The sequence below is a fragment of the Amborella trichopoda genome, chromosome 12 (assembly GCF_054954075.1).
Source record: "Amborella trichopoda isolate Santa Cruz 75 chromosome 12, AtrichopodaSantaCruz75HAP2 v2.0, whole genome shotgun sequence".
Taxonomy (NCBI): domain Eukaryota; kingdom Viridiplantae; phylum Streptophyta; class Magnoliopsida; order Amborellales; family Amborellaceae; genus Amborella; species Amborella trichopoda.
This window is the reverse complement of record NC_142347.1, coordinates 7624434-7641551: the sequence shown is the minus strand read 5'-3', so window position 1 is coordinate 7641551 and position 17118 is coordinate 7624434.

Here is a 17118-nt window from a genome sequence, read left to right as displayed (position 1 = left end):
TTTGATGTATGACTAGATGATTGATACAGGCTATTGTTAAAAGCAATCAAAGAGTAACAATTCTTGCCACAGGTGCATACGTGTCAAAATAATCAATACCTTCTTTTTGTTTATATACTTTAGCAACTGATATTGCTTTATATTTATTAATAGAACCATTAGAATTCATTTTTCTTTTAAATATCCATTTATAACCTATGGGTTCAGAACTCGATAAAATATCTACTAATTTATAGTTTTATTCCCCATTATGAAATCCATTGCACTATTTATAGTTTCTCTCCAAAAAATTGCATCTTGAGATGTCGACGCTTCACTTAGTGAAGGTGGATCTTCCTCTACATTTGAGACTATACGTAATGAATTTAATATCTTATTTTGATTAGCCTCAACTAGATAAATATAAAAAGCAAGTCCAAAGTTGTAAGATGGACCACCTCTAATTCTTTTATTTCTTCTTGGTTATATTTTCTCATTATCATTATTTTCTACATTTTTTATCAACATTTTGATCATTCTCATTATTATTTCCATTTTAAATGCTACTTGTTTTTATCCTCTTCACTTTTACTAATAAGATTTTAAAAAACCTATGTATCTCTAGATTTCATTATTTTGTTAGAATTTAGATCCAAAAAGCTATAGGCTTTACTATTTTGTGATTATCCCACAAACACGCATTTAGTGATTCTTGGACCCAAATTATTTCTTTCTATTGAAGGAAATGGGTTTCCAATTATTTTAGTTTGTGTACATATTTCACAATTTTTCTTTAGATAAATCATCATAATTAGAAATTGATCTTAATTTGACTAAAGATTTAATAAAAGCATAATTAATATGTTCTAATCTATCATGCCACACATTACATAAAGTCACAATATAAACATAAGACTTATTTATTCCATTAATTAAATCAAACTTGAATATTTGCCAACAGATACGCAATTTTTGGTGCCTAATGACCATTCTAGAGCTCATTAACTAATCATCCCATCACAAGAGTAACATTTGCCATAAGATATGCGACTTTTGGTGCCTAATGACCATTTTAGAGCCCCTCTTGTTCAAGATACATCCTGAGATAAGGTTTCTTCTCATATTCGACATGTAATACACATATTTTAGTTCTACCGTACCTTTTCTAGGCATTTTAACCATTACCTAGGTTCTAAATTGAACCGAATTACCATCATCCACTGGTTCAAAGGTCTTAAACATGTCCCGATTGTTAGACACGTGAATAATAGCGTCGGTATTGACCCACTATCAATTATTTTTATCGATCATGTTTACTTCCGTGACGATTGTGATAAATTTTACATCAGTGGTCATGTTCATTTGGTCTCTTGGCTTTTTGAGCCCTCTCTAGTGTCGACACTATCTTGAATAGTGCCTCGATTTTCTACATATATTACATGTGGCTTTCTTTTTATTTTTATTGGCATTAGACTTATAATTTTCATTATGCGCCTTAAGAAAGAAAAACCTCTTGTTACATGAAGCATTTGATTTTTGCTCAACAAGGTTTGCCTTGTAATGAAAATTCATTGTTTCATCTTTCTTTTCCCGAAGTCTACTCCTTTCTTTAATTCGAAGCGATATTTGAAGTTGAACCAAATCATGATCCACTTTCTTATGTTTGATTTTCTTTTGGTATTCTTTCCAAGATGGGGCTAGCTTGTGAATTGTAGAGTGTATTAGAAAAAAATCATTTAATTGAATTCCATAATATTTAAGTCCATTGAATACAAGCTGCAACTCATATACTTGAGAAAGAATTAGTTTTTTTCAATGAATTTAAAGTCTAAAAAAATTAGAGATAAGAAATCTTTTGTTATCGGACTCTTCTATAAGATACTTGGTTTCAAGTAGTTTCCATATCTGTCACCATGGCCACTGACGCATACATGCCATAGCGTCAAAGCGTTGAAGGTATGACCTTTACAAATGTTGTCATCCTCCGTCCATCTTTTGTATGATTGATTTTTCTCTTCTGTTGAATCATAAGATGGCAGTGGAGCAAACATAGACTCGGTGACTATGTAAGCCACTTCGAGAGTAGTAAGCTAGAAGATATCATTTTGTTGTCATCTTTTGAAATTCCACCCGTTGTAGCGCTCAAGTCTCATGAAATCATGGTTCATGACTTTTAAAGAAATCATGGCAATCTCCTTTATTTCACCTATAAATATCGTCTTGAATTGTTGAGAATTGGTTGGGTGAAATGGGGGCAAAAAGGTAATATAAATTTAAAAATTCAAGTCTTGATTCTTTCTTGTTTTTATGCACAAGAACATTATCTCAAGATAATATTTACCCCCTTCAATACTACATTTGTTATGTATAAGAAAGATAATTCATCCTTGGGATACAGGAAAACATAATTGTTGGGAATTGGTTGCGTGAAATGGGGGCAAAAAAGTAATATAAATTCAAAAATTCAAGTATTGATTATTTCTTTCTAGCATGCAAGAATGCTATCTCAAGATGATATTTGCCTATCTTCAATACTTAAGGCAATTTGCCTTTGAGATACATGAAAACATAGAGGTCTCTTTTATATTCCAAAGCTCTATGCACCGTAGATTAGAACCCACACACTAGACACCAGAGTCTTGATGTTATAGAGAGAGAAAGAGATAGAAAACGAGTAGAGAGAGATGAGGTGTGTTGAAAGGTTCAAAAGTGTGCTAAAAATTGTCTATCTCGTATGACAAAAGGACCCCATTATACATTAACTGTATTGGTGGTTACATGCACCACCAACAATGTGCGCCATCAAGTGCCCACGCCCTCACAAGCTTTGCGCACTCCACACATACACCATCGCTCTCACCTTTGTACTAATAATATAAAGCATGTGAATACTGCTAAGATAACTCCCTCATCTTCAATGTGAGACTCAAACCCGCACCTTTCTCTCTACAAAAATAGCTTAGAGAAAACAAAACAACCTCATATTATTCTTTTGAAATAGACCCAAATATTTTTCAAACCAACATACCAACCATTAATTTTATTAATGTTCCTATGTATTTTTCAAACCTAAAAGGGGATATGATTTCCCCCCCCCCCCCCCCCCCCCCCCCCCCCCCCAAAAAAAAAAAAAACCAAAAAACAAAAAACAAAACATGTAGTATGATTTGTTGTGTCTATAGTAGGAGGGTAGGCCTCCAACGTTCTAAACTCCTCAGCATCCATCAAATCATGACACCCATCAACCCCAATGCTCCCAGCCCTAAAAGACCACAACCCCTCCAAAATCTTGAACCTTTCCATACCAAGCAGGGCTCAAAAAGGAAGAAACAACACCCACCCACCCACCCCAGTTCGACATTCTTTCTTCCAATCATTTCACCCCCCGAAACAAAAAAAAAAAAAAAAGGAAAAGCCCACAAAGAGATGCCCTAAGATCAGGCGCATGAGGATTGTGTCCTTTCTGCACCACCATTAGATGCAAAAAGATGTTAATAGATGAGCAAAATACAATCTAGATAGAGAAAGACAGAGAACCATGCAAAAAGATGTCGATAGATGAGCAAAATACCATCTAGATTGAGAAAGAGAGAACCATGCATCTATGGTGCAAGAAACACAAGAGGAAAACAAATTTAAAAAGTTTGAGACTGCATTAAAGGCTTGACACGAAAAGGAAGAGAATGGGTAGAGAGAGAAGTATGAAAAACGAATCTAGGCAAAGTAAATATTAGAGAGAGAAAGAGAAAAGGGGCAGACTTTTTAGAGTGGAAAAGCTAGGGTTTTTTTTGCAGGGGAGGTCAGACAGGCTTTCGTGGGGTGAGAGAGCATCTTTACCGTAAATAGGGGGAGAGGGGTGCTGACACTCCGTATAACAATTCAATGCTGAGAGAGAGGAGGGATCTGTGCCGTTGGCGAGGCATGTGAGTGGATTTTGTGCAGAAAAAGAAATACGAGTTAAGTGATGAGAGACAAAAAAAAAATTTAGAGAGAGAGCGAGAGAGCAGAGAAGAGGGAGGACGGGTGGGGGGAATTTCTTGCAAAAGCAGTTGACAGTGCAGTATGGACGTACGAAAATGCCCCTCTTTAAAGATCTTAGACATCCTTGGGTTTTTGGATTTTAACTTTTTGGATCTCGAAGGTTAGTCTTCCGTGTTGGATCGATAATTTAGATTGAATTAAGCATGTGTGAATCAATTGTCTAAAAAATAATTTAAAATTATATTAAAATTAAATTTTGTAGGGTGGAAACTAAAAAAATGGACAAAAACATTAGATAACTTAAATATTTGAAAGAAATTATAAAAAAGGGGTTTTTTGGGCCGAGCTCTATACCATCTCAAAACTAGTTCAATTTTTATTAACCCTTATCCAAATCAGAGATCTGGATCGGGAGCCGTAGGTTTTAAAACACTGGTTATAACTAGAATTGATGTTTAGAATAGCAGGTAGGCTGGCTGATCAGCTACCATATCCTACTAACAGTAATTCCAATGGGTTCGACTAGTTTAGTCCCACTGAGATGGTAAAAAGAAAAAAATCAAAAAGTTATTAAGAATAATTTATATATCAAATAATTTGATTTGTGAAAAATTTCGATAAAATTATCAAAGATGGAGTGGTTTATGTCTATGTTTCATAGGGTCTGTTTGAAATGAATGAAATCTCAATAATAATATATGTAGGGTATTTTGAATATTAATGTTTTATTTAAATGAGTCAAAATGTATAATCTAACACCAAAAGGTACGTCGTGCTAGCTCATCGGAATCCTGACCGCCGCAATCATAAACATCACACCATTGGTTGAGGAACAAAAGGATTGGGGTCTGGAATATATTTTTGCTTCTCTCCATCTTGCAGTATAAAGCTCTGTGTCTCAATACCATATATAAGAAAAACAAATAACATATAAGCAATGTCCCAACTAGTATCAAAGTTATCTCGATGTGCAATATTTTTACCCCTATCATGAGCTCAGAGGAAATAATGAAGATTCGAATTGTATCATGATAAGGTTGAGTGTTAGTGCATCTAATTTTTTTTTTTTTGTAACAAGCAATGGCTAGCCTAGCATGAAATTTATTGCGCGTGAGGTTGAAGAAACAATATAAATACTACAAACAGAGACAAAATATAATATCCAAGTTATGTACCATTCGATGGTAAATACTAAATAGAAGAATAATATCCAAATCCTTAGTTATATACTACATTGTGAATCGGATGGCCTAACTTAGTTGTCTTCCATCTGTAATCAATGATTTTCAACATTTCCTGTGCAAGTTAGCAATTTTTCTGTGCTGCAACCTTCACTTTCAAAATCCCAATAGAGAGGAGCCCCACGGTGGATTTCTTGTTTGCATCTAATGCCTATAGTAATGATGTAATAGGAGTGTTAATGAAAATTGATGGAGCACATATGAGACCAAATTTGATATCAGACAAGGGGTGCCTTAGATTAGGAAGGCCCTTCACTGCTAGAGGGAGAGAAAAAATTTATAACTATCTGTTTACAGAAGAAGCTCTGTACTTTTTTTTTTTTTGTCTTCATCTCTTTAGCTTTTCATTTTTATAAGAAGGAAAAAGGGTAACGGTTATCTTTCTCCAATAAAGGTAACGGTTATATTCATTTAATACATCCATATAAACGTTGGATATAATTATATATAATTATAATAAACATAGGATTCCTCTAAACCTACAATTGTAGGCTAAATCACGTGAAGCCTCATAGTCATTCGTGTCAACATGGAGTCATGCATACTTTCTTGCACCCAACCCAAAACCTCCATTCCCTAATTATGCCTCAATTTACTTTTCAGCTTGGGGCCACCCGAAACTGCTGGTTGTCCATTTAGTTGAGGCAACTATAACCTTTAGCTTAGGGTTGTGGCTCTAAAATTGATTCCATAGACAAATAACTAGCCGCAAAGCATATGATCCCGGGCCGAATCAAGTTTCCTAAATGGGAAGGACTCCAAAATGGTTGTATATAAATTTTGGTATTATTCTCCTTGCCTTCATAGTGTCCTTCACATTCTAGGTGAGAAAATAATGTAGAAGCACATATCCACCCACAATTAAGTTGCGAAACTATTATTAATTCCAAATAATGTTTTAAAAACCCGATCAAAAATATTTTATGGCCTGTTTCGCAATCATTGTTACTAGCCGTACGTGTTGCGAATGTTTGAATTTCTGCTAAATTTATATAGCTTCTTTGGCAGAAATTCAAATGAATCTCTCTTTTTCTCTCTCTTTCTACTAACAACTAACAACTGCTGGAACACAATAAAGTTAAAAATACAACATGATAATAAAATTAATCTCTCTAAGTCAATTTATCTTTTTTATTTTGTATTAACTTAAGAGTTTTGATTTTTTAGAGAAGCTATATAAATTTAGTTGAAGCAGTTGCTAGTAGAAAGAAAGAGAGAAAGAGAGATTCAAGTTGCGAATGTTTTAATTCCTCCCTTTGGCATCTCTTTCTCTCCATCTTTCTACTAACAACCGCTTCGACTAAATTTATATAGCTTATTTAAAAAGTCAAAACTCCTAAATTATAAAAAAGATAAATTGAATTAGAGAGATTCATTTTACTATCATGTTGTATTTTTAACTTTATTTTGACTATAAAATAAAATTTAATTGACAACAAATGCTCAACATGAGACATTTTATTAGTATTTGCATGTTTTTTGACACAATAATGAAAAATATAATGCAATTGACACTATTCCCTTTAGAAACCTGAAAAACTAGATTTTTGTGAAATTATATTGATTTTTTAAAAAAAATTCTTTGAAGCCGAGACCTGAAAGAAAGACCTATGTGATATTTTGCTAGGGAATACAATTTTTATTTTATTTTATATTAATGATAATAATCGCCCCTTTTTATTTTGACAAAAAGATCACTTACAGATGGTCTTATTACAATCAATAAATATTTCAAAATAAAAAAATACAAAAATAGAATAAAACTCAACCACTTGATTCATTTATTCAACCTAATACTATGCTTAAGAATATAAAAATAAAAAAGAGCAAGTAAGTAAAAGAGAATATGCCAGAGATTACCTCAACTGGGCTTATTAAACCCCACACCGAGTCACTACATCTAATGGTACGGGATCAGCGGTCTAGCTTCAATCTCTAACCCGAAAAAGTAATTTCGACCAAACTAGGTAACCACCCTTAAATCTCTACAAAACCTTAACCCCAAAATTAACTAAAGTTTTAACCCTAATTTCTCAGACCCTTAGTATATTCAGGTCAAGAGAGAGAGTAGATAGTAGACCTAGGGTTGGGGCGTGCCCCTATGGAACTTTTAGAGAGAGAAAGTTAGAGAGATAAAATCTGAGAGGATAGAGAGAGGGACGTGGCCCCTAAGGAGGAGAGAGAGAGAGAGAGAGAGAGAGAGTTTATGAGAGAGAGAAAGAGAGGTGTGTAGAGATGGGGGAGAGCACCCCTATTTATAGTGAAATTTTGGTCTAGAGTTTCTTTAGGATTTCCTATAATTTGCATATTACTTGAGATTGAATATGGACCGTTAATCAATGTGACTTGTGATGTGAGATATCTGAGCCATCCATTCCATAGATGGGCAATCAACATTTTGGAAGGTGCATAAATCATTATCCCCCTTTCTTTAAACTATTTTTTCATCAATATATTTAAATAAGTTAAATCCATTAAAGATATCATGCATTTCATAAAATTGCATTATTCATCTTATATATTCTATAAGAATATATCAAGAAATATCAAGTTAATATTTACAATCTTAAATAGATAAGATATGGTCAATATTTACTATATTACAAATTGATCATATGTCATAAGATACACTTTCTATATTTAAATAACTTGAACACAAAGCTATCAAAAGGAATCCAAAGGGGTGGGGTGTGCCACCCCTATGTGGCACATGTGAGCCCCAATCCACATGCCACATGGTGGGCCCATGTGCACTATGGGCCCTCATAGAATTTTATAAATATTTTTTTAAAATTAAATAAAATAATTTAATATGTATTTAAATTTTTATAACTTTGTAAAATCAATAAATGTATTTTTATAAGTCAAAAAATCATAAATAAAATATTGAGAGATTCATAAAAATTCAAATAATAAAACTAAAACCATTTCAATAATAAAATGAACACAATTAAATTAATATGATGGAAAAATGATCTATATTGTTTTAAGAATTCAATTTGTAATTATGGGGTACTCCACTTTCAACTGTGGACTACAGACCATACTTGCTTTATCGAACCGACCAAGGGTTTTTCATGACCCACAGTCGAAGCAGGGGCTCATTAGAAGGTCACCAAAGTCTGCCTGATGAGTCAAGGGGTCGCAATCCCAGTCTGTGGATTACAGGTCCTCCCCTAGAGACAAGTCAAGGTCACTACGACCTGATGCAACCACATCTCTATGGTGTATAGGGTTATCTCTCTCGCACATGCATATGCTTCACCCAAAGGTGGATAACTGGCTTTCCCGAACGATCTATCAATATGCATACCATGTGATGGAACATGGATGAGGATTTGGCCCCCGTCTCTGTAGGTCTACTATCACACACAAGGGTCACACTGTCCCTCGGCTCACTCATTCAGGTATAAGCTCCGACCTCATCAAGGGCTAACCCAAAACCCTTCTCCGTTTATTCTTTATGCTCAGGTACCTTGTGTTTTCCAACCAACTAGCCTATATCGTCAAGCATAGTCTGGTATCAGCAAACATCATTACTTAGTATGGTCCACGAGGGACCACACTCCCACTGAGTTTATGTTCCACTATAATAAATATTTTTCATTACATACTCATAAGGCCTTTAAAGGCCACATAAACCCAAAATCTCCCAATTGACCTTTAAAGGCCTTACATTCTCTATTCATCACTTTCTCTTATCCCTATCTCTCTCACATGTTTTACAAAAACATTAGGGACAACTCCCTTAGTCAGAGAGTTCGCAACCATCAAATCTATAAATATATAGCTGATCTCGATCTCTTTCAATCTTATCTCATTTATCAAATGATAAAAATATGGTTTAATATGCTTGGAATTCGTATGAAACCGAGGCTCCTTAGAGACACAAATATGTCGTAGAAAATTCGCATTGCCTTGCAATGTACAGGATGAAAATTAAGTTGATTAAGAAACTTCTTAATCCATATGGCCTCCTTGGTTGCTAGACAGCATGCCACATACTCGGATTCCATGGTAGACAAAACCACAGTATCTTGTTTCTTTGATTTCCAAGAAACGGCACCCCCTCCAAGCATAAACACATACCTAGATGTAGGTTTCGCATCATCTGGATCCGCGAGATAGCGTACATTTGAATATCCCTCTATTCCTATTGCAGTTCTTCCCTTATATGTGAGCGTATAGTTCATAGTGCCCTTTAAATATTTGAGAATTCTAACTGCTTTTCAATGCTTATCTCCTAGATTGCTTTGGAAACAGCTCACCAGACTCATGACGAAGGACAAGTCAGGCCTTATTCCCGTCATGGCGTACATAAGGGACCCAACTGCGCTCATGTATGACACTATCTCTATGGCTCTTATATCCATCCCTTCGGTAGGACACATTTTATTACTAAACTTCGTCTTTTTGTCAATTGGGGTAGACATGCACATACTCATATCAAACTTTTCCAGTATCCTCTTAGAGTAGGTTGCTTGAGAAAGTTTGATAGTCTTCTCTCTCTTGTTTTTTATTATCTTGATGCCCAACACATATGAAGTTTCTCCAAGATCGATCATATCGAAGTGTTGTGCAAGGAAATTTTTTGTCTCTACTACTAGGGCAATTAAGCTACTAACAATTAGCATATCATCCATATATAATGATATAAAGACCACATCACCCCTACTAACCTTTTGATATATGCAATAATCTTATTATTTGTAGAGAACCTTGCAAGAGCAATAGTCTCTTGAAATTTTATGTTCCACTATCGTGATGCTTGTTTCAGGCCATAAAGGGATTTATTAAGTTTGCACACTAGGTTCTCTTTTCCTTTTTCCTCAAATCCCTCAGGTTGGGTCATGTAAATTTCTTCTTCTAAATCCCCATTTAGAAATGTTGTTTTAACATCTATTTGATGAACCTCAAAGTCAAAATGGGCTGCTATAGCTATAAGGATTCAAATGAATGGAAATTTGGCAATTGGGAAAAAAAATTTCTCATAATCTATCCCTTCTTTCTGGGTAAAACTCTTTGCAACCAACCTAGCTTTGCATTTTTCTATTTTTCCTTCAGAGTTCAACTTTTTCTTGAAAATCCACTTACAATCAATGACCTTACGCTTTTGAGGTAGATGTACTAATTCTCATACATGGTTTTGGTTAATTGAAGCATACTAATATTTCATAGCTTCTACCCAGTATTCCCTTTCAGGACAGGTCAAGGCTTTACGGTAAGTTTTAAGTTATTAATTTGGATCTTCTCCAACCCTATCAAAATGTTCCCCAAGGTAGACAAATTGTTCTAGTTATAGAGGTGGTCTACTGACTTGGTTACTTCGTCTTGATTTGGGTAAAGGTTCATTTTCTTTAGAGAGTTCAGGTTCATGTTGAGTTAGTTTAGAAGTTTCAGGTTCAGGGTCTCGAATTACATCCTTGTTTTTTGCCTCCTCATAACAATTGGCTTGTTTTCTACTCACCCTTGCTTCAAGGAACTCTTCTTCGAAGAAGTGAGCATCATGGCTATCATTAACCGCTCTTGTTTGAAGGATATAGAATCGATACCCCTTACCATGACCTAGGTAACCAATGAAAATGGTTTTGACAGTTTTGGGTTGCAATTTGGTTCTATTTTGATGTGGGATAAGGATATGGGCTGAGCAACCCCAAACTCTCAAGTGTTCAAGGGAGGGAGCATGACCTGTGAAAATTTCGCGAGGAGTAAGTGGGGCAGTTTTTGTAAGAGTCCGGTTAAGGATGTAAAATATCGTTAATACGACTTCTCCCCAAAACTCCAAGGAGAGATTTGCGTGTCCCATCATACTCCTTACCATTTCCACTAAGGTCTTATTCCTTCTCTCAGCTACACCATTAGGTTCAGAAGTATAAGGCATGGTGTATTCATGGATGATCTCATTTTCAATGCATAAATCTTTGAAAAGGTCAGATGAATATTCCCTCCCTCTATCGGTTCTAAGAACTTTGATTTTCAGGTTGATTTGATTCTCTACATTGACTTTATAATCTTTGAATTTTTCGAAGGCTTCTGATTTTGTTTGAATAAGGTACACATGGTCAAATCACTACTAGTCATCTATTAAAGAGATAAAGTATCTTTTTCTACTTTTGGTGGTCACATTCATAGGTCCACATATATCACTATGAATGATTTCCAATATGCTAGTAGCTCTTTTTGCCTTGGTGGTCTTTTTCTTATTAATTTTCTTTGCACACAAGACTCACACACTTTCGATAAATCTCTCTTATAATTTTGAAGAATCACGTCATTTTTCAATCTTTCCATTCGTTTGATACTAATGTGTCCTAACCTCATATGCCATATGGTAGCATCTAATTCATTAAAGAACGAGACATCAACAACATTCTTTTTCATTTCAATAGTAAATAGTCCATCTACAAGTCGTCTAGTTATGATTACATCTTTTCCCTTTTTGACCACCACTTTCTGCCCAAATGAAAGTGGTTATGAATCCAGTCATGGACATCTTAGGAACAGAAACCAAGCATTTCCTCATATCAGGAGCATAAAGTGCTTGCTTTAGGATTACGGTGCTCCCACTCTTCAGTTTCAACTCGAAATCTCCAACTCTAAGTATATCAATCTTCTGATTTCCTCTCATGTAAATATGTTGTTGTCCTGGCCCTATGGGAGAGAAAGAACAGAAACCATCCTTGGTGTTTGTGACATAGGTCGTAGGTCCCGAGTCAAGACACCAAGAAGCTCCCTTGGGGTCAGCCAGCATAGACTAAAAAAAAACCACACATGTCAATTCCTTGTTGGTCCTTCCAAATTTGTTTAACAAACAACTATTGGCTATGTGGCCCACCTTCTTGCAAATAAAACAAGTTCGAGTTTCTCCTTGCCCCCTTATTTCCAAAATCTCTCCTTTTGAAATTTCTTTTCTTTCAAAAATTGTTTCTTCCCTTTTCTTTCTTAAATTTAAAAGAAGGTGGAGATTTTACCATATGCACGGCTTCCCTTGGAGTTGTTGTCAGTAGTTGCCTTGAATATTTCCTCTCATCTTCTGCTTTGATTGTAGTGATGAGCTATTCCAGTTATGGTGCTTTCCTTTTGGCTGCGATGGAAGATATGAATGTCTCTCATGAATTAAGGAGTAACCAATTTAATATATATTTGAATTTTTATATCTTTGTAAAATCAAGAACTGTATTTTTACAAGTCAAAAAATCATAAATAAAATATTGAGAGATTCATAAAAATTCAAATAATAAAACTAAAATCATTTCAATAATAAAATGAACACAATTAAATTAATATGATGGAAAAGGATTCATATGGTTTTAGGAATTCAATCTGTAATTATGGGGTACTCCACTTTCAACGGACCACACTTGCTTTATCGAACCGATCGAGGGTTTCCCATGATCCACAGTCCAAGCAGGGGCTCATTAGCGAGTCACCAACGTCTGCTCGATGAGTCAAGGGGTCGCAATCCCAGCCTGTGGATTACAGGTTCTCCCCTAGAGATGAGTCAATGTCCCACGACCTGATGCAACCATAGCTTTATGGTGCATAGGGGTATCTTTCTCGCACATGCATATGCTTCACCCAAAGGTAGATAACTGACTTTTTCGAATGATCTATCGATATGCATGCCGTGTGATGGAGCATGAATGATGATTTGGCCCCAGTCTCTGTAGGCTTATCATCACACACAAGGGTCACACAGTCCCTTGGCTCACTCATCTGAGCATAAGCTTCGACCTCATCAAGGGCTAACCCAAAACCTTTCTCCGTTTATTCTTTATGCCCAAGTACCTTGGGTTTTCCAACCGACTGGCCTAAATCGTCAAGTACAGTCCGGTATCAGCAAACATCATTTGCTTAGTATGGTCCACGATGCACCACACTCCCACTGAGTTTATATTCTACTATAATAAATGTTTTTCATTACACACTCATAAAGCCTTTAAAGGCCGCATAAACCCAACAAGACCAGCCGATCCGTTTCGAATCGCTAATCCACTAATTCAACACAGTTTTGGAATGGTTGATCCGTGTCATCGATCTGTTGTTTTAGCCTTTGATCTCAATTGCTCTTACTTTTACTTTGAAGTACCTTAACATTAAAATAATTTCCACAACATATCTAATGTGATAACCAATTTTTCAAATCGCTGGAACGACATGATTTTCTCAAAAAAAACCTAAAAACCTTGGAGCTGCATCTTCCATTGAAATGCTTAGATGCCGTATCATTCTAGGTGCCATAAGTAAAATTTGGGCCCTTTAGAACAATTCTTGCTTAAGTGCACTCTCTCCAACTTTCCCAAGCCATTGACACCCCAAGGTACAACAATGTTTTACCAATTCCCGAGTCAAGGATCCAATGTGTTACCATTGCATTTAGTAGGAGCATGTTGTCCATTTATTTCCTCGGATAGAAGACCGATATAAGAATATTTTCTCAAACTAGTGATCAACTTTAGGACCTAGATTAATATTTTTAAACATAATATTAATCTTTTGAGTTTTAAAACACTCAGATCAAACTATCAAAAAATTATATGACTTCCTTATATCTAAGGACTTTTTTTTTTCCCTTCACGTATGAATAGAATGCAATTTAAAAAAAATAATTAATTACTTTTTTTTAAACATGTAGATCGGACTATCTAAAGGTTAGGCAGTTTCCTTATATCTAAAAACACCATTTTTTGTTTCAAGCATGCGTAGAATGCACATGAGTTGGAGGCTGCTAGCTCCAAAAATACTCGTGGATGGGATTTTTGGGCCCCTAGGAGTTGTAGCAATGCATATGGCATATTTTTTTGGGTAATTTATTAGAAAAAACATGCATCTTACCTATTTTTTCATATAATTAGCAAGTTAGGTTTTTTAAATATTTTAGCAGGATTAGAAACCACAACGTGATAATTAGGTATAGGGATACTACAACCACGACCCAGCATCTGTCCTTAAATTTTATTGGATGCAAAGTTTTATACTCCACTTTAAAATGACCGGATGAGTATTTTTAAAAAAAATTAAATTCCAACTTTGTGTTTCTAAATATTTATACATAATAGTTCAAAATTGGAGAATCTCAATTTTATCTTGAAAAACTATTTCTTTTGACCTCAATTCAACTGCCTTTATGTCTTTATTTGAGGCTGGAAGTTGCCTTCTTGCCTCCCATAACGTTGGTCTTGAATTTTTTCTTGAATTAGTCTCACCCGTGGGTCACCAAGTTGAGGAGGTTGTAGGGGTAGCAATGGACTCGGGTCCAGGTATGGGTTCCAAATTTGGACCTAACAGGTTGGGTCTGGGTCCAAATATTAGATCTGAAAAATATTCAGGTTTGGGTACAGGTCTACGTAGATCCAACCCGGACCCAACTTGAATAGTGTTAATATTTAAATGATATTCAATATACAATTTTTTTAAAAAATATAACCATATATTTTTTAGGTATAATATTTAAATGATAAATATATATTTAATATAATATTTAAATATATTAAATTATATATATTATTATTTGTTGGTAAGGTCCAATTAGATCCATTAACTTTGGGATCAACTTTGGGATCTTATCGGATCCAACAGCGCAGATCCGACCCAACCCATTGCCTCCCCAAGGTTGCGGTCTTGGATTTCCCTAACTGGGGGGGTTGCATAATTCAGGGTCTTTGGGTAGTCTCACCAAAGGGAAGAGTAAATGAACAATATGCTCAAGCAGGAACACATAACGTCGTGGCATCGGTAAAGGAAGACGCCAAGGTAGGGGGTGCAAAAGAAATAAAGAGTAAAGAGAAGGGCAGAGAGTGGGTGGAGTAAAGGAGAGAGAAAAACAACCCTGTTTCTGGGGAATCTCACCCAGGGAAAAGCCCCTGCTCCTACCCAATACGAAAGGCCCACCAAGAGAGAGGTGCGTGCGACTGCTTAGAGAGAGATTGACTTTGATAGCCGGAATTTAGATTTAAAAAAACAGAGGGTGAGCCATACCTCCCTGTTGACTTGCCCGGAAAGTGGTTTGGATCGAGCTGCACCAGCTCTGGCCCAATTCAGTCCTAGGCCATATATGACAAGCCCAAGCCTGCCCCTGTTAGGATCCGGATTGGGTGGGAGCCCAGCTGGGTTGGATAAAACCCAATAAAATTTTGAAAATAAGAAAAAATAAAGAAAAACATGCCTGGTTGAGTCATGCTGAGGTGACCTTAACCAAGTCTGTTGCCCAGCCCTAGCCCTAGCCTAATCCTTGAGCCACATTTTGTAATGGGGATCAATGCAAAAAAAATTGAACTAGAGCAGATAAGTGGACATGGGCTAGAAGCAGTTGCTCAATACTAACATGTAAACCGGCCTAACAGGGCCAGTCGTAGGGTGTTAAAAAAATGGAAAACATAAAAAAAAATATAATTAGATATAAAAAATATATTTTAAACATGATTAAATAAAATACATCCAAATAAAATTTAAAATTAATAAAAAATAAATTTTAAAGAATCGATTTTTGTCCAAAGTATTTTTAAATTTTTTTCAAAAAAGATAAATAAATATTAATGGCCAAAACAATTTTCAGTCTTTACCAAAATGATGAAAAACATTAAAAACACATTTTACAAACAAAATTTTTTATTTTTTGAGATTTTATATAATCATTTTCAATTTTTTTATAAAAAATATCCAACCAGTTCATCAAACCGACCAAAACATAAACCGGCTGGACACCAATTCCAATCTAACTAGACAGTTAGAATTTAAACAACCCGATTTTTCTTATATGGACTCAATTTTTTTTAAGACCAAACCAAGGGACCCGGTTCATTACCAACCTTAAAAAACCAAGGGACCCGGTTGTTACCAACCGGGTTGGGACAAAGAAGGGGAGGGCTTGGAGAGAGAAACTAATAAGAGGGAGGGGAGTTGTGTAGAGAGAGATAATAGGTATTAGAGTGACCACGTGAGAGCGAGAGAAGGGACTTTTAGAGAGAGAGAGAGAGAGGGGTGGTTATGTGGGTTAGAGAGAGAGAGTGAGTAAGGGGGCCCAGTTGAGGGAGGGGGTGCCTGCAACTTTTCGGCCCCCTTGACGGTGTGGTCTGGACGCATCAAAGGCTCCAAAGCGCACCTCGCCTCTCTCTCACTCGGCATCCCGACGTGTCTTTTCGCTGCCTGCTGCACCTGTACCTGCCCGCCTGCACCTACGCCTGCACACCCCCTTTTCCCTCGCCCCTCCCCTGCCACCACCACCACCACCAACCCCACTTTTCCCTCACTTTAATGCCCTCTTCCCCTACCACTTAATTTCCATATATGCCCATCCCCTCATTTATTGAATTTCAAACAAACTGTTTTCTTTCTACAACGCAACAAATTATTAGACACATTCTACATATGTTTGATTGTTGTTTCAATATATTCACCAATAGTTATGGTGGTGCAAATATTTTATAGGATTCATAAAAAATAACAATCTTCGTCATGGAAAATAACAAATTTCCTTAAGACAATACATAAAATTTGTCCATGCCATCAAGAGCAACGAGAAATGGAGGTTGTTGTGTTCTTACTAACAATTTGGCCCAAAACATTATAGCTTATAGTTGGCCGCCATTCTCTGCTACGACGCCGCCAACATTGCCGTTTTCTTTATGGGTGTCGTCGTAATTACTGCAGTCACAACTCGGGCTCGAGAGGTTATTGTGGATCAGACATCTCCGGCTCGAGAGGTTACTGTGGATCGGATGAAGCTTATTGATGGTTGATGTTGTGAGATTTGGGTTTAGTGTTTAGAGTCATTAAGCTTGAGGTCTACTTTGATTGGGCCAATTGGGATACTTTTAGTTAACAATTTAAGGATCATCGTGGTCAAGAAGGCATGTATTGTTAAGTTTAGGATAATCATTTTTCAAATGAAAAAGTTTATATAAGTGTGAGGCTCTCA